Consider the following 25,914-nt stretch of genomic DNA (forward strand, 5'->3'; position numbering starts at 1 on the left):
CTTCTTACCAGTAGGCTTGTTGATCTTAGGAGAAAATTTATTCTTAGGATTGTTTCTCTTTGTACTAGAGGATTCACCTTTTTCAGTTGTATGAAAACCAAGTCTAGAGATATCACCCTTCATTCTTTGTGATTGGATTTGTTCTTCCAGCATGGTAGAACTTCTGCTGAACTTCTCCAATTTCTCATTGGCTTCAATAACTTGTTTTGTGAGATCTTCATTATGTTTAGACAGGTTCTCTTTTAGAGATGATGCCAGTTCAAGATCTAGTTGCAAGTTCTCCTTTTGTTTGTTAGGTCCCGGAGGCAACTGAGAGGAGGGGGGGGGGGTGAATCAGTCGTCTATTAGTTTCAAACCAAAATATAACTTAACCAAACTTAGTGCATAACATCGGTAAACCAAAATTTAATGCTGATAGATAGTTTAGCAGTTAATAACAGTACTGGTAAAGTTTAATGCATGAAACAGAAAGACAAATAACATACACAACACATAACATAGTTATTTATACGTGGAAACCCTATAAGGGGAAAAACCACGGTGGGAAACCTTACCCACAATTAGATGATACTATTGCAGATAGTATGTGTGTACAAATGGGGTCTGCACATGCAGAAAGGCCTATTGCCTAGAGCTCATTGCTCAATCACAAAATGGAAGTCACACTAACTACAATTGGATGGAGAAATCTAATGATAATGTACTGCTCAAAATAACATCTTCATACGCTGGATTTAGTACCGGTTAAGCTCTGATTTGCCTTCTTCAAACCTTCCTTGAATCTTTAAATGATGTTTGCATGTATAGCTCTGCTTATATTCGCATATACCTTATTGTATTCCTCTTGCACACTCTTCTACTACATAATCTCACAAATGAGATCTTACATATATACCAAAACCTAAGACCAAATGTGTAGGTCGGATCACTAAGATATTACAATTAAATCAATTACAAATGAATCAATATGCGATGCATGATGTCGGCTCAATGCATTTATAACAATAACAAATCATCTCCATAACGTGTCGTGCTGATCTAGAATAGATAATGCTTGGCGGTCCATAACCTAGACCTATTTGCCGGTAACAACAAATATGCAAACTCGATTGTACCAATAATCAAATCACCAAAACCAAGTGTCCAAACAATGTCTTCGACATAACCAAGTAATCTCCAGATGATAATAGATCATCCTTAGTGCCGGTGAACAATATAACTTGCAGGTGAACCAGATACCAGTGACTGTGCATAAGTCACTGAACATGCGGGTGAACATAACCAAAGATCTCCACAAGGATAAGTGTTGACAAGTGTTGACATCAATGACAAAACCAATACAACACATCCATAATACCAACAATCTCCCCCTTTGGCATTGATGGCAACACAAGATGGAAAAACCATCTAAGTGCCAAAGAAGAAATGCCAAAAACCAAAAACCAACAATCTCTCAAAGAGATCATTAACCAGAGATCAAAATATAGATACAAAGAGTAACAATCTCTCCCCCAATGAATAATCTCTCCCCAAAGATAATGTGTTTTTCCATAGATATCTCTCCCCCTTTGACATCAAATGCCAAAGCAATACAAAACCAAATACAATCAGTTCATAGAACTTGTTACAAATAAGCACATTTGTTCAATCTACTCTCCCTGAGAAGTAGCTCTCCTTCATCAAAGCCAGAAAAAGGATTTCTCTGTTAATTCTGCCGATCTGATGCCATGCTTCAACTGTCTAAGTTTCTACCGGTGAGGATATAACTCCAAGTTGTTCTCTTAGATATTCAAAAGTTTCCTTAGGCAAAGACTTAGTAAAGATATATGCAATCTACTCTTTAGTATTCACATAAACCAATTTCACTTCTTTTGCTTCAACATTCTCTTTTAGAAAATTGAATTTGATAGAAACATGTTTAGTTTTTGAGTGAAATACCAGATTCTTTGATATATCAATTGCTGCCATATTATCATAGTAAATGATTATAGGTTCTTTGCATTTTACCTTTATGTCCTTCAACATTTTCTTAATCCATAATACCTATGTACAATTAGTTGCTGCTGAAAAATATTCTAATTCTGCTGTTGATAGTGATGTACAACTTTGTTTCTTGCTCAACCATGATATTAGTTTGTTGCCAAGAAAAAATGCTCTGCCAGTGGTGCTTTTTCTGTCATCTACATCTCCTACCCAATTTGCATCTGTGTATGCACATAAATCAAAATTTTCATCTTTAGGATACTATAAGCCAAGATTTGTTGTGCCTTGTAGATATTGAAAAATCCTTTTCATTGCTGATTCATGATTTTCCTTAGGATTACTTTGAAATCTTGAAACAATACATACTGCATTCATAATATCAGGTCTTGTTTGTGTAAAATATAGTAAACCTCCTATCATAGACTTGTATCTTGTCGGATTAATAGGTGTTGATTCATCCTTCAATGATAGTTTATCAGTTGTAGTCATAGGTGTATTTATCGGTTTAGAGTTTTCCATGCCAAATTTATTAAGTAATTCCTTCACATACTTTGATTGATTTATGAATATACCTTTATTAGTCTGTGAAATATGCAATCCTAAAATGAATTTTATCTCTCCAATCATAGACATTTCAAATTCGACCTGCATCTTATTGGAAAAATCTTTACACAATCCATCTTCTCCTCCAAAAATGATATAATCAACAAACACTTCAATAACCAAGATGTCATCATTAGTCACTTCGTAATATAAGTTGCTGTCAGCATTATCTTTAGTGTAACCAAGCTTCAAAATATATTTGTCCAATCTAGCATACCAAGCTCTAGGAGCTTGCTTCAATCCATATAAAGCTTTCCTTAACCTGCAAACCATATCTTTGTCATCTGTCAAAGAAAATCCATCAATTTGTTTAATGTAAACTTCCTCTTCAAGATCACCATTCAAAAATGCATATTTAACATCCATTTGATATACTTTATAGTTCTTGTGTGTTGCAAAAGCTAAGAATAATTTGACTGCCTCAATTCTAGCTACCGGTGCAAAGGTTTCATTGTAATCAATTCCTTCTTTCTGTGAATATCCCTTACACACTAATCTTGCTTTGTTCTGGATTACCTTACCATCTTCATTAAGTTTATTTCTGAATACCCATTTAGTTCCAATTACATTTTTTTTTTAGGTCGGGGAACCAATGTCCATGTGTTATTCTTTTCAATTTGTTCCAATTCATCTTCCATAGCCTTAATCCAATGTTTATCTTCACATGCCTCATTAATAGTTGCTGGTTCAATTTGAAAAATTAGACATACCTCTTCATTTTCCAGTCTTCCTCTAGTCATAACTCCTTGATACTTATTCCCAATTATCTGACTTTCAGAGTGATTCAATCTTACATACTTGGGTGTATTCACTTGCTCCTGTTCTTTAGTCACTGTGGGATTCTCAGATGATGCCGGTGTGACTAGATCAACATTCTATACCGGTGTACTCATAGTAGGTTCATTTGTGATTATCTCAACTACCAGTTCAGAGTCTATAGACCTTCTAAACTATTCATAAATATTCACATTTGCACTTTCAATGATTTTCTGCAATCTCTTATGAAAACATCTATATACCTTGCTCTTAGATGAATAACCAAGAAATATTCCTTCTTCACTTCTAGGATCAAATTTTCCAATATAATCATCTCTTCTAATATATCATTTGCTTCCAAATATTCTGAAATATTTAAGAGTAGGAGTATTACCAAACCATAGTTCATGAGGGGTCTTACCGGTTTCACCTTTGATGTGAACTCTGTTGAATGTATAAACAATTGTATTGACTGCTTTTCTCCAATACACATGAGGTAGGTTTGCTTTTGATATCATGCTTCTAGCTGCATCCAAAATAGTTTTGTTCTTCTTTTCCAAAACTCCATTTTGCTGGGGTGTCTGAGGTGCTAATAATTGTCTTCTGATTCCATTCATTTCACAGAATGTATTAAATTCCTTAGATGTGAATTCACCTCCTTGATCTGATCTCAAACATTTGATTTTCTTACTGGTTTCATTCTCTACCATGACCTTGAATAGTTTGAATTTCCCAAAAGCTTCTGATTTCTCCCTAAGAAAACTAACCCAACACATTCTAGAATAATCATCAATGATTAGCATAAAATATCTATCTCCTTCTAAACGTCCAGTTCTTGCTGGACCACATAAATCAGTATGAATTAAGTCAAAAGACATTATTAGATTTTTCTAGAATTCTCTTGAAAGTTGCTCTAACTTTTTTTCCAAATTGACATTCCTTACATACTGGATTGTGAGGTTTAACAATCTTAGGTAAATCTCTTACTACCTTAGTTGTAATGATTTTTACAATGCAATCAAAATTTACATGACATAGTCTCTTATGCCATAACCAACTTTCATCAATATGTGCAATCAAACATGTCTTCTCATTGTTATTCAAATAAAAGATATTACCTCTAGTTTGATTACTGGTTGCAATTTCCAAACTAGTTCTATTCATGATTTTGCATTTACCATTCTTGAATTGTAATTGAAATCCCTTTTCAACTAATTGACCAACACTCAAAAGATTATGCTTCAAACCTTCAAAATAGTAAACATTATCAGTATTGTGCATACCATCAAAAGATATAGTGCCTTTTCCTCTGATCAAACAAGCTTTGTCATCTCCAAATCTTACTAGACCTCCATTGTATTCCTGAAAGGTTAAGAATTTACTCTTATCACCAGTCATATGATGTGAACATCCGGAATCAATGATCCATTCATCCTTTTCTTCAATTTTAGTTGCTAGAGCCTACTCTACTAGTTGATCTTCTATTATAGCAACAAAATCCCATCCATTGTCTATCGGTTCCTCATTAGAATCACCAGTAACTCCTTCATCAACATAGTAACATGATTTGTCTCTATTCTTCTTAAATCTATACCTTTGATATTCAGGGTTAGGCTTATATTTTCTTTTAGCTTCTTCTTTCAATCTTGCATGTCTATCAGGACACCTAGATGCCATATGACCAATTTTATTGCAGTTGAAGCATTTAAATGGTGCTTTACCTTCATACTTACTTCCAATTGGACCTTTAGGCATTTTCCTTGCAAATAGTGCTTCAAGCTCTTCAAGTTCTTCATTCTCTCTTTTGATTTCTTCAAGTTCTCTAGCATAGAGTTCTTTCCAATCAAAATTTTCAGATGATGATGATGATGCTGCAGATCTTTGAAAGCCAAATCTATCTTAATTGTAGCAATAGGACCAAATTCCTCAAGTTCAAAAGTTGAAAGTTTTCCAACCAAAGTATCTCTAGATACTGATGCATTAGGCATTGTTCTCAATTCATTAATAGCAGTTATTTTCATTTTGTATGCCGGTGGCAAAGCTCTTAAAAATTTAGAAACAATTTTATCTTCACTTAAGGATCCTCCATAACATTGTATACCCAAAACAATTTCATTAAATCTTTCCATAAAAGCAGAAATCATTTCATCTTCTTCCATTTTTATATTTTCAAACTTGACTCAAAAGCATTCCAATTTTGCAATTTTGACAGTGGTATCACCTTCATTCAATGTCTCCAATTTATCCCAAATAGCTTTAGCAGTAGATCGGTCTGATAATCCCATGATTTGCTGATCTGACAATGCGCTCAAAAGTGCTTCTCTTGCTTTACAATCATTTTCTTCATCTTTAGCCAAGGTTGGTGGATTAGGTTGACCTTGAGTAGGAGCAACATAGCCATTCTTTGTAACATCCCATATGTCCTTTCCAATGCAATTCATATGTGTCTCCATTCTGATCTTCCATATACCATAGTTAGTTCCATCAAGCTTCAGACTGTCCTTCCTGAAATAGTTAGTAGACATAGGATCTCCTCAAGTTGTTAAACTTATGCAAAAGAGGACTAGGCGCTGATACCAATTGTTAGGTCCCAGAGGCAACTGAGAGGGGGGGAGGGGAGGTGAATCGGTTGTCTATTAGTTTCAAACCAAAATATAACTTAACCAAACTTAGTGCATAACACCAGTAAACCAAACTTTAATGCCGGTAGACATTTTAGCAGTTAATAACAGTACCGGTAAAGTTTAATGTATGAAACAGAAAGACAAATAACATACACAACACATAACACAATTATTTGTACGCGGAAACCGTGTAAGGGGAAAAACCACGGTGGGAAACCTTACCCACAATCAAATGATACTACTGTAGATAGTATGTGTGTACAAATGGGGTCTGCACATGCAGAAAGACCAACTACCTAGAGCTCACTGCTCAATCACAAAATGGGAGTCACACTGACTACAATTGGATGGATAAATCCAATGATAATGTACTGCTCAAAATAACATCTTCATATGCTGGATTCAGTATCGGTTAAGCTCTGATTTGCCTTCTCCAAACCTTCCTTGAATTTTCAAATGATGTCTGCATGTATAGCTTTGCTTATATTCGCATATACCTTATTATATTCCTCTTCTACACTCTTTTACTACATAATCTCACAAATGAGATCTTACATATATACCAAAACCTAAGACCAAATGTGTAGGTTAGCTCACTAAGATATTACAATTAAATCAATTACAAATGAATCAATATGCGATGCATGATGTCAGCTCAATGCATTTACAACAATAACAAATCATCTCCATAATGTGTTGTGCTGATCTGGAATAGATAATGCTTGCTGATCCATAACATAGACCTATTTGCCGATAACAACAAATATGCAAACTCAATTGTACCAATAATCAAATCACCAAAACCAAGTGTCCAAACAATGTCTTCGACATAACCAAGTAATATCCAGATGATAAAAGATCATCCTCAGTGCCAGTGAACAATATAACCTGCTGGTGAACTAGATACAGGTGACTTTGCATAAGTCCTCAAGCATCCGGTGAACATACCCAAAGATCTCCATAGGGATAAGTGTTGACAAGTGTTGACAAGTGTTGACATCAATGACAAAACCAATGCAACACATCCATAATACCAACATTGTTCTCTTTCAACAATCAAATGCTCATGCATAGTGGCATTTTACTGCTTGATCTTTGTGATCTCTTGATCTCTTTCCTTGATAAGGTCTTCAGCAGCTCTTCTAGATTCCAATTCCTAACTCATGTGGATAGTGAGACCTTCTAGCTCTCTCCTCAGATTCAGTTTCTCACCGTTTAACTTTTCAACTTCCTCTGCTAAAGCATCAATAGTGGCTTCATCTGAAGAACTATTATCAGATATCTCTAATAGTTTCTCAGTTAGCTCTCTCCTCTTGACTTGTGAAGCTTTCAGTTTGACCCTAAGGGTTTCAAGTTCATTTCTGCCAGCTTCTAGCTCTCTAGCCATCTCAAAGTAGCTCATGTCCCCCATGGTGGTTTCAAGGCTCCCTTCTAAGGGATTAGGCTTCAAAGAAGTTAGGCTCTGATACCAATTGATGGACTTGAAAAGCACTAAGAGGGGGGGGATGAATCAGTGACACCAAAAATAAAACTACTTCAAACACTAACCGGTAGATGAACTTAACAAATCTTTTAAACACAATGCATGCAATCCAAAATGATATAACAACATTGACAAAAAGTAAAGCATCCACCATAACACAAGTGTTTGTACATGGAAAACCCAAATAGGTAAAAACCATGATGAGATGGAACTCACAAGTTAACTATCTGCAGTAATAGATAACTGACCGGTTAAGGTCTACAAATTGCTCTGCTAGGAGCGAATTTTGTTAGAGATCCCAAAGCTTGATTAGAAGCTTATACCATGTTAAAGGTAGTACCCTGTTAGGAGTAACCTTGGTAGAGGATTTTAGAATCCAAACTAATGGATCACCCTGTTAGAGGATTTATACATTGAATCTTGTTAGAGCTTACCCGGTTAGGGGATTTGATTCTGCTGTAATGGTTAGAAAATAACAAGAATGGTTTGATCTGATCTAAGTAGCACAATACTTGCTTAATCAGGTCCTTCTAAGCATATTCAACATTGCTATTCAACACACTCTTCATCTTGACACTTATCACTCTTCAACAAAAACTTTCACTCTTCATGCATACATTTTTTTAAAAGATTTACTGAGATGTCGATATATAGACATTCAAATTTCCTGTCGGCCTAAGGAAATCATTGCACAATTTCCTAGGTGTAGTGTATTTGGACAAGTGATCATAACTCATCAAAAAGATTACCACCAAGTAGTCGGTGCTAGTAACTCATCATGAAATATGGTAACTCATCACAAAATTACCAAATACTGATTGGACAATCAAATACCGGTTTGAATAAAACATATGAACCGTTGTCCTTAAATCTCCGCTTGATCTCCATCTTGATCTTCGTCTTGATGCTGACTTAGTATAACCACAGGTTGTCTCTTATGCACATACCAGTTAACACAGAGTACCGGTTAAAGATAAACCTCTTGGTATAATGTCTAACATACCGGTTGACAGAGTAAACAATTGAAGTTACACCGGTAGTCAATATAATCATATGTGTGTGAGAGTGTTTCATCAATGACAACAAATGATGAATACATTACAATCATCATCAAGCCAACAAAGAGACATGAGGTAGATAGAGAACGACAAGGAGAAAAGGGTGAGAGAATCGACAGAGAGAGAAATGTGAGGGGGAGAGAGATGAGATAGAACTCAAGGAGGACAATTAGGGCTCAGAATAGATAGAGACGGTGATGGGGGAAGGAAGACAAGTGAGAGAGAGGAAAAGAAGAGATACATGCATGTATACAAACATATGTACATATATCTATATAAATATATGTATATATAACTATAGATATGCATATATACATACATAAACACTCGTATGGGTTTTGTGAAACACAAAATAATGGTTTTCGTTCTACATAACCTATACGGGTTATGTAGAACTGTGAATAGTACTTTGTTTTTCAAAACCCATGCAGGTTTTGGCTTGGTAAGAGGGTTGGAAAATGACCCTAAGGCTTGCAAGCCCATTTCCCCCCCCATTTTTGTCCCTTTACACGTTTTTTCATCGTCCAACATGATTTCTTGACTTCGTCGTCATCAGGTTTACAAATGATCAAGTGGGCATCTCTAAAATTGTCACCATAATCTCACACATTTTCTCAGTTTTCTTACCATGTAAATTTTTCTATTTTTGGACAACATTAGCATAGTAAAATTTAATTTTCTTTATCAGTGCCTTGACAGTCCTCACAAACATATGTCTACCATTTTTTTAATAACTTTTGATATACTTGACCAAATTCGAAATAAATTACATATTAGTGTTCTACACTAGATTATATACACTTTTAAAAAAAAATTTGCATTTTTTATTATTTTGATGCAAGTTATGCCCACCGCACGAATAGGTACCAAATTTTCAGGATGCGGTCACTTCAAAAAATCATAAAAAAAAATACTCAATGGAAAATTAAAACAAAATACAAAACTTCTAGATCTCACTTTTACTTATCATCCTACCAAAGGGTTTTGCAAAATACTAAATCTAACTATATATTTTGTGTAGCGCACAAAAACAACTATGTTATATTTTTTTGAAAAAATTAGGAACAATTTTTTGTGCGTGAAAGGTTTGACCCTCTTAATCTTATCCAATTTTTTTAAAAAATAGTAGTTTAGAAACTAGATTCAGAGTACTACAATTCTTATTCTCTTCTCAACTCGTAGTTTTGAGTGCATGACCTTCAAATATCTCTTTGAAGTTCAAGTTTACCTATTTTTAGAAAAAAAAAGTGGCCACTTATACCCCCCTTTTTGTTCACCATCTTGGTGCACTTGTGAGAGTTGAGAAACACAACACCACAGGAGCCTAAAGATCTTTTGCAAGATGAATAATCTATGACAAGGAGAAGCAAGGAAGCAAAAATAACTAAAAGCAAAAACACAGAAAAATATGCTCAAAAGATGAGAGCTCAATATTCACAAAATGTGTAATGTGATAATGATACAAAGAAAAGAAAATTAACCTCTAATAGGTCAAGAAACCCTAAAAGGGAAAACCTAGGCTTGCACATAATAATTAATAAAAGAATTAATTATTATGCACCTAATGTTAGCTTAAGTGTAAAAAGAGATAATAGAGAACTTAAAGAATTAAACAAATATTGTTTAATTAATCAAGTAAAGACCCAATTACTCTAACACCCCCCCTTAAGCTAGACTTAGGGAGAAGCTAAAACCTAGAACAACTACTAAAAGCAACAAAGATGGGTCCCAACAACAAGGCCTAATCAAGTACCCAAATACAATGAAATCTCTATGAAACGGAGAAAAAGGAGAAAACCGAGTGGGAAAAAAATCCTCTCCAAAAAGAGATAAAAGAACATGTTGAAAGAAGAAGAAGGAAGGAAGGAAGGAAGGCTTCATAAAGACCCCCCAAGGATAAATTCCTTCACCCCAAACATAGAGCGCAACTGAAGATAGTGTGATGATGCAGAAGGTTTCGTGAAGATGTCTGCAACCTGCTCGACAGTGGGAATGTACTCCAAAATGAGAGAACCATCCCGAATCAACTGGTGGATGAAATGCATGTGAAGCTCAATGTGCTTCATTCGCTGATGCTCTATTGGGTTGCGAGAAATATGAATAGCACTCTGATTGTCACACCAAAGAACAGTGGGACTATCAGGAGGAAAACCAAACTCAGTCATCAACTATCAAAGCCATAAGATCTCCTGACTAGCGAGCACAACAACTCGGTACTCAGCCTCTGTAGATGATAATGCATGAACAGTCTACTTCTTACAAGACCATGTGATAGAACTAGAGCCAAGGCAAAAAACAAAGCCAGAAGTAGACTTCTGATTAGTGACATCACCAACCCAATCTGAGTTAGTGTAGCCAACAATGTGAGGTTCCCCTGATGTGTAGTGAATGCCATGAGAACTAGAGCCCTGAATGTACCGTAAAATGTGTTTGGCAGCTTACTAATGACTCTCACAAGGATCATGGGAGAATCAAGAGACAAGGCCAACCACAAAGGAAAGATCAAGATGGGTGTGAGTCAGGTACAACAAACTGCCAACCAACTGCTTGTAAAGTGTAGAATCTACTGAAGGAGTGGGACAAGTAGGAATCAAAACAACCCTTGACTGAAAAGGAGTGGGAGAAGGCTTGAAATCAAGCATACCAAAGCACTGAAGCATGTCAAGAGAATACTTCTGCTGGTAAATGTAGATCCCATCAAAAGACTGAATCACCTGAAGACCAAGGTCTGCCATCTCAAACTAGTCCATCAAGGCTCCCTGAATATGCTGAATCATAGAGGATGAGCTACCTGTGATGAGGAGATCATCAACATAGAGCACAAGAATTAGGATCTCACCCTCAAGAAGCTGAATATACACTGTGTGATCAGAATGATTGCGGGTGAAACTAGTGGAGAGCAAGAAAGAATCCATCTTCTCATATCAAGCCCGAGGGGCTTGTTTGAGACCATACAATGAACACCTAAGTCTACAAACCAAAGAACTGTCTTGCACAAATCCTTCAGGCTGCTCCATGTAGATTTCCTCGTGTAGGTCCCCATGCAAGAAGGCACTCTTCACATCCATCTGAAAAATAAGCCATCCTCGAGACGCTGCAAGAGAGAGTACAAAGCGAATAGAGTTCATCTTGGCGATAGGGGCAAAGGTCTCAGATTAATCAATACCCTCAACCTGTGAGAAAGCTTTCACGACAAGATGTGCTTTGTACTTATCAATCGAACCATCAATAGCATACTTAGTGCGATACAATGAGCGACATCTAACCATCTTTATGCCCTTAGGAAGAGGACAAAGATCCCAAGTATGATTCCTCATCAAAGAAGAATAATCCTCCTCCATAGCACAATCCCATTTAGGGTGTCCCGTAGCCTCTGAAAACTTCTTAGGATCATCTGAAATGGTATGACTCAAAAGACTAGAACCCATAGTATGAGAACGGGTGCGACGGGTATCTGAAGGATCACCGACCATAGAACCTGCCACCTCAACAGTAAAGCGAGCCCACTTGGGCATCTGAGGTGGAGCAGGTGGAGGTGGGGATGGTAGATCATCAACACCATCATCAGAATCATCCTCAAAATAATCTTGAAGAGATGCAGTGGAAGGAGTAGGTAGAGGAGTAGACACTCGAGTCGGGGTAGCCACTGTGGGAAGGCACTCATCAAACTGAACATCCCGTCAAAATAGGACCTCTTTGGAATCAGGATCAAACAACCTGTATGCCTTAACATCCTCATAGTAGCCAAAAAAAATGAGGGGTTGGCTCTTCCGCTCTATGACTTTCCTCTGAGAATCAGGAATAAAATCCCATGCTTCACTGCCAAACACTCCGAAAAAAGAAACATCAGGCTTGTCATGAGACCAAGCCTCCTTAGGAGTCATATGTCAAATCACCTTGTGAGGCATCTGATTCTGAATATAGTTGGCACAATTGACTGCCTTAGCCCAAAAAGATGAATCCATGGACCTGGACTGAATCATATAATTCGCCATCTCCCATAAAGTTCTGTTCTTACGATCAGTGACACCATTCTGCTGAGGGGTGTAGGGAACAGTGAACTGATGCTGCAAACCATGCTCAGTACAAAAATATTTGAAAGCCTAATTCACATACTCCCCCCCATTATCTATACGTATCCACCGAATAGAACAACCAGACTGCTTCTCTACAAATGTCTTGAAGATTCGAAATGAATCAAAGACATCAGACTTGTACTTAAGAAAGTACACCCATGTACGTCTAGAGAAGTCATCAATAAAAGTGAGTACATACTTGGCCCCAGAAAAAGCAGTGAGAAATGACATGAGATCACTGTGAATCAACTCCAAGGGTGCCAAAGCATGAGAGGCTCTTCCCTTCGGAAAGAAATCTTTGTGATGCTTGCCAAGCACACAACCATGACAAACACCATTAGTGCAGGAAATATGTGGGAGCCCAAAAACAAGTGCCTGTGTACTCATCTACTGAAGATATCTATAATTAACATGATCCAAGCGCTCATGCAAAGCTTACTCACTAAATCTGCATGTGATATAAGAGATGAACCTGCATCGTAGAGGGCTCAAATCCATCAAATCTATATAAACAAGATGCAGTATCAACACTCCTAGTAGCCACAACCAAATCAAAGTCATGGAGGTCCCGAATAACCACATCATGTGGTGAGAACTCAACTGTCTTACCAGAGCCAGAATGACAAATATGATAAATGGATAGGAGGTTCATCGAGATGTCAGGGACAACCAGAACATCCTGCAGACTACCCCCATCCAAAGAGACAAAACCTAAAACCAAGACTGAAAGCTGAATTGAGTCACCCACTGCAATTTGTGAAGTACCACAAGAGGCAAGAGAAGTAACCAACCACTGAGTGTGAGTCATATGGTGAGAAACACCAGAATCAAGTATCCATGTGGACCCATAGGTTGAAGCTCGATCAATGAGAGCATGACCTTTTTCCGTGGAAGGATAAGACGCCTAAGGTGAGGAGATGTGATGCTGCTACATGGCTTCCTCTAAAGCCTCTAAGCATTTCCAACACCTGGAAACTGGATGTCCTTCCTTGCCACAAAAACTGCAAGTGTCTCTTGATTTCTTCTTAGTCTTGGAGGAAGACTCACTAGACTATGAAGATTTCTCATGTTTCGGAGGAAATGGTGGTTTAGAGTCAGACTTAGGAGGAGGCTTGGAGGAATACTCGCTACTAGCAAAAATCTTCTTTGGCTTCGGTTTCTGCTTTTGCTTCTCCTTAGAAGACTAAGCAACCAATGCTTTGTTCTTGGATCCTGAGAGCATATCCAGTTGAGAAAGATGAGACTGCTCACGAGACAGATGCTCGCAAAAAATATCAAAGGTAGGCATGGTGAAACGAGCACCCAAGCCATCCATGGTGGAGTAGAAAGCAGAGGCAAAAAACTGAAAATGACCCCGAAGCTTCGAAAGAATCAAGTGAATACACTTTGTGTCTGTCTTGGTCTTGCTACATCCCTGAAGAACAAATTTGGTAGTCTTGAACTTATTCAAAAAATCCTCAATGGTGGGAAAGGAATCAAGTGACAAGGAAACCAACTCTGCCTCAATTTGTAATGCCTAAATCTCATTAACCCTCCCGAAGAGAGACTTAAACTTCAACCACATAACCCAAGGAATGAGAAACTCATCAAGGTGAAATAAGAGACTGTCAGAGACATGCAAAGAGAGAAAAACCATGGCCTCATCCATCTTGTTTCTATGCCGAAGAAGCTCATAAGAATGCTGCAAGAAAGGGTGAACCTCATCCAAACAAGGCCACAACCCTCATGCCCGGAAAATCCTCATGATGTGGGGCTTCCAGGTGTGATAGTTGTGTGAAGTCGACAACTCAACTGAAAGATCTGCCATGAAAAAAACTCTGCACCTACACCTGCTTGTTTGGTTTTTTTTATTATGTGATCTTTCAGAATAGACAAAAGATGCATAAGGGTTTTTTTTTTGGAGAGTTTTGGTGTTCTTTATTTCTGATATAAATGATAGAAAGTGAGAAAAAACACCCCCCCACAATAGAGAAACCCAAACCCTAGTACATACCGATGAGAAGGAAGTAGTGCATAAGCAAAACAAATTCAAACTAAAATCTCATGTACTTGATAAAAATTCTAAGAAATAAGATCACATATCTGAATAGAGCATGCTGAGAACTTTCCAACGCCTATTCGTTTTTGAAAAACAGAGTCCGTTTTCCCATTCTATGGCCCCGAAAGTCCAAAAAAGAGTCCCGAATTTGACTAGAAAAAAGTATAGGCAAACAATAGATTCGGAAAAAAAATCCAACACCACAAGGTCCGGCTCAGAACCAACTTTCTGACGCCTATTCATTTTCCAAAAAATGACTCCGAATGCTCAAGATATGGTAAAAAAATGAATCCCCCCTCAAAAAGGCAAGAGGGTGGTGGTCCGGTGGAGGAGCCAGGGGGCGATGGCACACGAGTAGCGCTTCGATGGCACTCTGGTGATGCTTTGGGGAGGAGTGGCGGGGCTACAAAGGAGGTTTCCAGGCACAGGGAGAGGCTTGACGGTGGTGGCGGTGACGGGAGTCGGCTAGTGGCTGGAGCGCAGATGGGGCCGACAGGGGGCCGACGGGTGGTGGGAGGGCCGACGGTCGGTGGGACCCGAAGGGTGGGGTCAATGGGGGCTGGGGCTAGCGGGAGCCAGACTGACAGGTCCGGTCTGCCGTATGATGACCAGACTATCAGGGTATAGTACCTCTGCGAAAAACGCTAATCTCCAATTTTTTTAATTTTTTTTTTAAACTTTGTTTTTCTTTGCCTTTTTTTTATTTTTTGATTTTCTTTTTGTTGATTTTTTATAAAAAATAAAAAATCGGCTTGCATGCCGTAGAAAGGCAAAAAATTATTTTTTTTTTGAAATTTTTTTCTCGAACTGCATGTCAGGGCCGTACGACCTGGTACTAAAGAAAAAATGCCCCCAGATGCTCAAGAGTCAAAACTAGGCAATTTTTATATGACTATATGGGTTTTTAGGCCTTCTGAGCATGATGGTGAGGTTCGCTTAGGCCCAAAGTGCTTAGAAAAAAAGCCTATCCCTAAGTACAAAAAAAACTTCCTGAAAACCCCAGATCTCCTTCCAATGCAAAAATTCTCAAAACAAGAACAGATAGCTGCAGATCTGAAGCTTTGATACCATGTGAGAGTTGAAAAACACAACACCATAGGAGCCTAAAGATCTTCTGCAAGATGAATAATCTGTTACAAGGAGAAGCAAGGAAACAAAAATAACTAAAAGCAAAAACACAGAAAAATATGCTCAAAAGATGAGAGCTCAATATTCACAAAATGTGTAATGTGATAATGATACAAAGAAAAGAAAATTAACCTCTAATAGGTCAAGAAACCCTAAAAGGGAAAACCTAGGCTTGCACATAATAATTAATAATAGAATTAATTATTATGAACTTAATGTTAGCTTAAGTGTAAAAATAGATAATAGGGAACTTAAATAATTAAACAAATATTGTTTAATTAATCAAGTAAAGACCCGATTACTCTAACAACACTTACCCTAGAGAGGGATAGGAGGATCTTTCGATAAGTCAGACTGTTAGTTCAACAAGTGTGGAATAGAATAATTGGAATGATCCAGGAGACGATGGAAGCTAAATGTGAGGTGAATTTTCCTTTGGATAGAGGAGAGGTTGATATTGTGAGTAGGTTGGGTTTGCAGGAGATGTCTCCTGTCTCAGCTTGTGTCAGGAGAGGTAGACGTGATATGAATAAGGTTCAAAGGGTGGGAAGATGGTTGCCCCCTCATGATGAATCCATTAAGATTAACACTGATGAATCCTCTCATGGTAATCTGAGTCCTGCTGGGATTGGTGGTGTTGGTAGGGATCATATGGGGGATGTGGTTTTCTTCTTTTCAGTACATGAAGGGTAGCATATTAATAATTTTATGGAGGGATTAGCAATTTTATATGCCCTGGAGCATGCACAAGAGTTGGGGTGGCGTAAGGTTATGTGCGAATTAGATTCATAGATTATTGTTAATCTGTTGATTGAGCAAAATGTGAGTGAGATTAATTGGTAGCTGGCAGGGATTGTTCACCAGATTTTGCAAATTAGTGCTATGATGGGGAAGGTGTCTTTCATCCACATTCCTCATGAATGGAATAGAGCAGCTAATTATTTGGCTAAGTGGGCTTCAGAACATGGTGATGATTGGAAAGTTGAGGGTTGGGAGCATCTTTCCCCTGATTACTGTTAGGACTTGCATAAGATTTTTGCTGAGGATATGGATAGTTATGAAGCTGGATGATAACTTGTTTGGTTTATTGTTCTCTTATGAAGCTTTGGGGCTCTGGTTTTCTTATGTAATGCTTGCTTCTGATTATTAATAAAGTTTTTACCCCTTTATTAAAAAATAATTAAATATAATGTAAAATATTGTTATGGTTTAGGGTGAACTCACAATGCTGGTTCCCACTTTTTGGTACATCATGATTTCTGCTGAAATCATACATTTTAAAAAAAATATAATGATTTAAGCTTTAAGAGGTCCTATTTGAAGTAATTAATTGAAGAGAGTTAGATAAAAGACTCTTAGATCAAAATTTCTTGGATATAACCTCTCTACTTCTAAATCATACTTGCAATGGAGTCTCCTTTGCATCTATCAAATGCTGATAAAAAACCAATTTTACATTAGCTTTTGGGTGTTCAAATGAATTCATTTAGAAGTTTTGTTTTTTTAAGTATTTAGTCTTTATTATAAGCTTTCCAAATAGTATAATTTTTAATATAGTTAATTTCATTAATATATTTTTATTTTATTTCTTATGAATGTAGGTTTTTCACTGAACATGAACTTCTTTGTTCAATGCATTGGAAAAAATAGTAAACTAATTCTATTTTTTTTGAAAAATATCAATGCACTAGGTATTGATGTCTTCTTTCTAACAAAATAAAATAAAATAATTTTGATATATATAGAACAAGTTATGTGATCAAGCGTACACCTATATCTAATTTACAATTAGTCGGACTTCAAAACTTAATAAAATAAAAAAATTCAAAATACCACTATTAAACCAACTTCATGTCCTGGGTATTGATGTTACAAACCAAAATTCAAAAGAATTAATTTTTTTTCATTTATAAAGAAAACGTTATGCGTTTCGAGATGCATATCACTCTTAAAAAATAATGTTTGCTGTAAAAAACTACTTTTTGAGGGAGATGGAAAAATTAATAAAATTTTATTCAATTTTTTTTGAAAAAAATATATTTAGAATCTACAAACAAGATGTTACAAATCACTAGTTTACATCATCTTCAAATTCTTAACGGTTTAAAAGTTATAGGTGTTGGAAAGTGAAGGTTTTTTTTCAAAATGTTCATCTAAGTGTCAAAGTTGGTCAAAAAGCCGAAACCAGTATTATGAGTTCACCCTTTAAGATTAGTTTGGTTTAAGTTATCATGTTTTCATTCTAATTTGAATATTTTATTTTTATAAAATATTTAAACTCTTATTAGTACTTGCCGTTAGGCATAGTATTCTTGTAATGAATTTTCTTTTTGACAGTTAACTGGGTAAGTGCACCAAGATGGTGAACAAAAAGGGAGGTATAAGTGGCCACTTTTTTTTTTTTTTTTTTTTGAAAACAGGTAAACCTGAACTTCAAAGAGCTATTTAAACTCTTATTAGTACTTGCCGTTAGGCATAGTATTCTTGTAATGAATTTTCTTTTTGATAGTTAATTGGGTAAGTGCACCAAGATGGTGAACAAAAAGGGGGGTATAAGTGGCCACTTTTTTTTTTTTTTTTTTTTTCTGAAAACAGGTAAACCTGAACTTCAAAGAGCTATTTGAAGGTCATGCACTCAAAAATAGGAGTTGAAAAAAGAATAAGAATTGTAGTACTTTGAATCTAGTTTCTAAATTACTATTTTAAAAAAAAATTGGATAATATTAAGAGGGTCAAACCTTTCACGCACGAAAAACTGTTCCTGATTTTTTCTAAAAAATATAATATAGCTATTTTCATGTGTTGCAAAAAATATATATTTAGATTTAGTATTTTGCAAAATCCTTTGGTAGGATGATAGGTAAGAGTGAGATCTAGAAGTTGTGTATTTTTTTGTAATTTTTCGTCAAGTATTTTATTTTTTATGATTTTTGGAAATGACCGCATCCTGAAAATTTGGTACTTATTCGTGTGTTGGGCATAACTTGCATCAAAATAATAAAAAATGCAATTTTTTTTTTAAAAGTGTATAGAATCTAGTGTAAAAGAATAATATATAATTTATTTTGAATTTGGTCAAGTATATCAAAAGTTATTAAAAAAATGGTAGACATATGTCTGTGAGGACTGCCAAGGCACTAATAAAGAAAATTAAAGTTTAATATGCTAATGTTGTCCAAAGTTTAAAAAATTTATATGGTCAGAAAACTAAGAAGATGTGTGAGATTATAGTGGTAATTTTAGAGATACCCACTTCATCATTTGTAAACCTGATGACGATGAAGTCAAGAAATCATGGTGGAGGATGAAAAAACATGTAAAGGAACAAAAAGGGGGGGAAAATGGGCTTGCAAGCCTTAGGGTCATTTTCCAACCCTCTTACCAAAGCAAAACCTGCATGGGTTATGAAGAACCAAAAGTACTATTCACAGTTATTCATAACCCTTATGGGTTATGAAGAACTAGAAACATTTTTTTGGTTTCACAAAACCCGTACGGGTTATGAAGACATAATAATGTATGCTTGTAAACTTAGCATTTACTACACATGTTTTAGACATACCTAGATAATATGTGTTTTTGTATGTATATATGCATATTTATAGTTATATATACATATATTTATATAGATATATGTATATATGTTTGTATACATGCATGTACCTCTTCTTTTCCTCTCTCTCTCTCTCGTCTTACTTCCCCCATCATTGTCTTTGTCTATTCTAAGCCCTAATTATCTTTCTTGAGTTCTATCTCATCTCTCTCCCCCTCACAATTCTCTATTTTTTTATTCTATCACCCTTTTCTCCTTCTTGTTCTCTCTCTACCTCATCTCTCTCTCTCTCTCTCTCTCACACACACACACACACACACACACACACACACACACACACATTATCCTATCCTATTCTCACCCTCTCCCCCTTCTCTCTCTTTCTCTCCCTCCCCCCTCTCCCTCTCCCTCCTCTCCCTCCCCCTTTCATTATCTTAAATCTCTCTTTCTCTCCCTCTCTCTCCCTCTCCCTCTCTTTATCCTATTCTCCCCATCTCTGCCCTCCATCTCCCTTCCTCTCTCCCTCTCCCCCTCTCCTTTTCCCAATCTCCCTCTCTCTCCCTCTCCCCCTATCCTTTCCCCAATCTCCCTCTCTCCCTCTCCTTTTCCCAATCTGCCTCTCTCTCCCTCTCTCTCTCCCCTCCCTCCCTCTCTCCCTCTCCTTTTCCCAATCTCCCTCTCTACCCCCCTCTCTCTCTCCCTCCCACTCTCCTTCTCTCCTTCTCTCCCTCTCCTTTACCAAATCTCTCTTTTTCCCAATGTCCCTCTCTCTCTCTCTCTCCCTCCCCCTCTCCTTTTCCCAATCTTTCTCTCTCCCTCTCCCTCTCTCTCTCCCCCTCTCCTTCTCTCCCTCTCTCCCCCCCTCTCCTTTTCCCAATCTCCCTCTCTCCCTCTCCCCCTCTCCTTTCCCCAATCTCCCTCTCTCCCTCCCCCTCTCCTTCTCTCCTTCTCTCCCTCTCTCCCTCTCCTTTTCCCAATCTCCCTCTCTCTCCCTCTCCCCCTCTCCTTTCCCCAATCTCCCTCTCCCTCCCTCTCCCTCTCCCTTCCTCTCTCCCTCCCCCTCTCCTTCTCTCCCTCTCCCCCTCTCCTTTCCCAAATCTCTCTTTTTCCCAATGTCCCTCTCTCTCCCTCTCCTACCCCCCTCTCCTTTTCCCAATCTCACTCTCTCCCTCTCCCTCTCCCCCCCCCCCCTCCTTCTCTCCCTCTCCCCCTCTCCTTTTCCCAATATCCCTCTCTCTCCCTCTCTCCCTCCCCCTCTCCTTCTCTCCCTCTCCCCTCTCCTTCTCTCCCTCTCTCCCTCTCCTTTTCCCAATCTACCTCTCTCTCCCTCTCCCCCTCTCCTTTCCCCAATCTCCCTCTTTCCCTCCCCCTCCCCCTCTCTCCCTCTCCCCCTCTCCTTTTCCCAATCTCCCTCTCTCTCCCTCTCCCCCTCTCCTTTCCCCAATCTCCCTCTCTCCCTCCCCCTCTCCTTCTCTCCCTCTCTCCCTCTCCTTTTCCCGCTCTCCCGCTCTCCCTCTCCCTCTCCCTTCCTCTCTCCCTCCCCCTCTCCTTCTCTCCCTCCCTCTCTCTCCCTCTCTTCATCTCCCCCTATCCTTTTCCCAATCTCGCTTTCTCTCCCTCTCCCCCTCTCCTTTCCCTAATCTCTCCTTTTCCCAATCTCCCTTTCTCTCCCTCTCCCTCCCCCTCTCCTTTTCCCAATCTATCTATCTCCCTCTCCCTCTCTCCCTCCCCCTCTCCTTCTCTCCCTCTCTCCCTCTCTCTCTCCCCCTCTCAATCTCACTCTCTCTCCCTCTCCCTCCCTCTCCTTTCCCCAATCTCCCTTTTCCAAATCTCCCTCTCTCTCCCTCTCCCCCTCTCCTTTCCCCAATCTCCCTCTCTCCCTCTCCCTCTCCCTCCCTCTCCTTTCCCCAATCTCCCTTTTCCCAATCTCCCTCTCTCTCCCTCTCCCCCTCTCCTTTCCCCAATCTCCCTCTCTCTCCCTCTCCCTCTCCCTTCCTCTCTTCCTCCCCCTCTCCTTCTCTCCCTCTCCCCCTCTCCTTTCCCAAATCTCTCTTTTTCCCAATGTCCCTCTCTCTCCCTCTCCTTCCCCCTCTCCTTTTCCCAATCTTGCTCTCTCCCTCTCCCTCTCTCCATCCCCCTCTCCTTCTCTCCCTCTCCCCCTCTCCTTTTCCCAATCTCCCTCTCTCTCCCTCTACCCCTCTCCTTTCCCCAATCTCCCTCTCTCCCTCCCTCTCTCCCTCCCCCTCTCCTTCTCTCCCTCTCTCCCTCTCTCCCTCTCCTTTTCCCAATCTCCCTCTCTCTCCCTCTCCCCCTCTCCTTTCCCCAATCTCCCTCTCTCCCTCCCCCTCTCCTTCTCTCCCTCTCTCCCTCTCTCCCTCTCCCACTCTCCTTTTCCCAATCTCCCTCTCTCTCCCTCTCCCCCTCTCCTTTCCCCAATCTCCCTCTCTCCCTCCCCCTCTCGTTCTCTCCCTGTCTCCCTCTCCTTTTCCCAATCTCCTTCTCTCCCCCTCCCTCTCCCTTCCTCTCTTCCTCCCCCTCTCCTTCTCTCCCTCCCTCTCCCTCCCTCTCTTCATCTCCCCCTCTCCTTTTCCCAATCTCTCTTTCTCTCCCTCGCCCCCTCTCCTTTCCCCAATCTCTCCTTTTCCCAATCTCCCTCTCTCTCCCTCCCCCTCTCCTTTTCCCAATCTATCTATCTCCCTCTCCCTCTCTCCCTCCCCCTCTCCTTCTGTCCCTCTCTCCCTCTCCCTCTCCCCCTCTCAATCTCCCTCTCTCTCCCTCTCCCTCCCTCTCCTTTCCCCAATCTCCCTTTTCCCAATCTCCCTCTCTCTCCCTCTCCCCCTCTCCTATCACCAATCTCCCTCTCTCCCTCCCCCTCTCCTTCTCTCCCTCTCTCCTTCTCTCCCTCTCCCCCCTCTCCTTTTCCCAATCTCCCTCTCTCTCCCTCTCCCCCTCTCCTTTCCCCAATCTCCCTCTCTCCCTCCCCCTCTCCCTCTCTCCCTCTCTCCCTCTCCCCCTCTCCTTTTCCCAATCTCCCTCTCTCTCCCTCTCCCCCTCTCCTTTTCCCAATCTCACTTTCTCTCCCTCTCCCCCTCTCCTTTCCCCAATCTCTCCTTTTCCTAATCTCCCTCTCTCTCCCTCCCCCTCCCCCTCTCCTTTTCCCAATCTACCTATCTCCCTCTCCCTCTCTCCCTCCCCCTCTCCTTCTCTCCCTCTCTCCCTCTCCCTCTCCCCCTCTCAATCTCCCTCTCTCTCCCTCTCCCTCCCTCTCCTTTCCCCAATCTCCCTTTTCCCAATCTCTCTCTCTCTCCCTCTCCCCCTCTCCTTTCCCCAATCTCCCTCTCTCCCTTCCCCTCTCCTTCTCTCCCTCTCTCCCTCTCCTTTTCCCAATCTCCCTCTCTCCCTCTCCCTCTCCCTTCCTCTCTCCCTCCCCCTCTCCTTCTCTCCCTCTCTCCCTCTCCTTCTCCCCCTCTCAATCTCCCTCTCTCTCCCTCTCCTTCTCCCCCTCTCAATCTCCCTCTCTCTCCCTCTCCCTCCCTCTCCTTTCCCCAATCTCCCTTTTCCCAATCTCCCTCTCTCTCCCTCTCCCCCTCTCCTTTCCCCAATCTCCCTCTCTCCCTCCCCCTCTCCTTCTCTCCCTCTCTCCCTCTCCCCCTCTCCTTTTCCCAATCTCCCTCTCTCTCCCTCTCCCCCTCTCCTTTCCCCAATCTCCTTCTCTCCCTCCTCCTCTCCTTCTCTCCCTCTCTCCCTTTCCCCCTCTCCTTTTCCCAATCTTCCTCTCTCTCCCTCTCTCCCTCTCCCCCTCTCCTTTCCCCAATCTCCCTCTCTCCCTTCCCCTCTCCTTCTCCCCCTCTCTCCCTCTCCTTTTCCCAATCTCCCTCTCTCTCCCTCTCCCTCTCCCTTCCTCTCCCCCTCCCCCTCTCCTTCTCTCCCTCTCCCCCTCTCCTTTCCCAAATCTCTCTTTTTCCCAATGTCCCTCTCTCTCCCTCTCCCTCCCCATCTCCTTTCCCCAATCTCGCTCTCTCCCTCTCCCTCTCTCCCCCCCTCTCCTTCTCTCCCTCTCCCCCTCTCCTTTTCCCAATCTCCCTCTCTCTCCCTCTCCCCCTCTACTTTTCCCAATCTACCTCTCTCTCCCTCTCCCCCTCTCCTTTCCCCAATCTCCCTCTCTCCCTCCCCCTCTCCTTCTCTCTCTCTCTCCCTCTCCTTTTCCCAATCTCCCTCTCTCCCTCTCCCTCTCCCTTCCTCTCTCCCTCCCCCTCTCCTTCTCTCCCTCCCTCTCCCTCCCTCTCTTCATCTCCCCCTCTCCTTTTCCCACTCTCCCTCTCTCCCTCCTCCTCTCCTTCTCTCCCTTTTCCCCTCTCCCCCTCTCCTTTTCCCAATCTCCCTCTCTCTCCCTCTCCCCCTCTCCTTTCCCAATCTCCCTCTCTCCCTCTCTCCCTCTCCCCATCCCCTTTTCCCAATCTCCCTCTCTCTCCCTCTCCCCCTCTCCTTTCCCTAATCTCCCTCTCTCCCTCCCCCTCTCCTTCTCTCCCTCTCTCCCTCTCCCCCTCTCCTTTTCCCAATCTCCCTCTCTCTCCCTCTCCCCCTCTCCTTTCCCCAATCTCCCTCTCTCCCTCTCTCCCTCCCCCTCTCCCTCTCTCCCTCTCCTTTTCCCAATCTCCCTCTCTCCTTCTCCCTCTCCCTTCCTCTCTCCCTCTCCCTCTCCTTCTCTCCCTCCCTCTCCCTCCCTCTCCTTTCCCCAATCTCCCTCTCCCTCTCCTTCTCTCCTTCTCTCCCTCTCTCCCTATCCTTTTCCCAATCTCCCTCTCTCTCCCTCTCCCTCTCCCTTCCTCTCTCCCTCTCCCCCTCTCCTTTTCCTAGTTCTACATAGCCCGTACGGGTAGAACTAAGGCCACACTTCTAGTTCTACATAACTCGTACGGGTTATGAGAAATTGTGAACGTTGACATATAGGTTTCTACATATTATGGGAAAATTGTTATATATTTTAGTCCCATGGCCTAAAAAATAGTATTGCAAGTTGTTTGAAGGCCCCATTGCTTTTGCACATGATTTTCTGGGACAGTAATAGTCAGGTTTTCATATTCTTTTGTCACTTTTGCTTTGGAATGATTGATTTTTAAGTTATTTTATAATTCTTACTTTAGATAATAACAAAATCATGTTCATGTGTTGTTGTTTTGCTTTGATTATGATTTATTTGTCTTGTATTTTGGTTTTTTTTGAAGTTATTTTATTATTGTTACTTTAGATTATAACAAAATGATGATCATTTCTTGTTTTTTTTCTATTTGATTGTGGATTATCATCATGATGTTATGTGTAGGACAATGGGAAAGAATAAGAGAAGAACAAATGAACAAAGAGAGGCAGCAAAGGAAAGAAAAAGGGAGTGTATGAACAGATTACGTGAAGGTACGTCATCTAATGCACCTAATGAAAGTGATGAACATTCAACAATTGAAATTGATATTATTAATGCACCAGATCAAAATGATCAACATACACCAATTCAAATACATATGATGAATGCACCTAATGAATGCAATGAACATACACCATTTGAAAATGATTCGGTGAATGCACATGTTAATGAAATTGAAGAAGATATACCATTTGAATTTGATGTGATCAATGCACATAATGCACCTAATGAAAATGAAGAGCATGCACCAATCTTAACACCTCTTAGAATAATTCGTAGAAAACCAAAGTTCCTAATAGATATTGATGAAAATATTGTGAAGCCAATGCATGATAAAATTTTCGAAAGAACTTGTAGAAGAACGGTTAGAAGAATTTGGAATAACTATTTTGAAAACTTAAATCAAAGTGGAAGATGCCAATTAGTTGTTGAAATGATAAAAAATCTGAAATTTAGAGAGACAATGAAAATTTTGGGGTTAAGAACATCCGAAAATAATAGTGAAAGAACCATTGTGAGAAATCTTTTTGATGCATACCAAGCCATTGGTTCAAAATCACATACTAAAGATGCTAATGTTACTCGTCGTGTCCTCACATCAACCATAATGGGAAAGGAAATGAAAAAAACTCATTTAATAAGCAAAACAAGCAAGTCATTAAGGATAAGTAGAACCACATTACACTATGCCTTAGAGATGCAAGGGAAAATTGAGGATCCTAACAATAATTCTCTTTGGGCATTCTCCGGTAGACTCCCACACAAGGACAAGGTTGTTGTTGATGCACTAAGAATGTTAATTGAGAGATTTTGGCATGACAACACAAGGGTTTCACCCAACCAAAGAGATGTTGTTAGAAGGCGAATTGGAATTAGTAATCATGAGCCACATCCAAAACACTATTTAGATACAACTCAAACACAATTTTATGAAAGGTTTCTTCAAAGCTTTCCTCAGATTAAAATTAGTCAAAGATTTTTTGAGATGACAAAACCATTTTATGTTAAGATTAATCATGCACGTACTACATGTTGTTGTAGGGTCCATGTTGAATTTTCCATGCATTATGATATTTATCGCTACATCTGTTGTACTTTGCACACTAACGATGTTTTGCAGGAATGTGGTCTACAAGCACCTCCTAAGTCACCGAGAGAATTTATTTCAAGTGTACTATGTAGACGAGATG

Source organism: Cryptomeria japonica, chromosome 1 (assembly GCF_030272615.1).
Source record: "Cryptomeria japonica chromosome 1, Sugi_1.0, whole genome shotgun sequence".
In the NCBI taxonomy this organism is placed as follows: domain Eukaryota; kingdom Viridiplantae; phylum Streptophyta; class Pinopsida; order Cupressales; family Cupressaceae; genus Cryptomeria; species Cryptomeria japonica.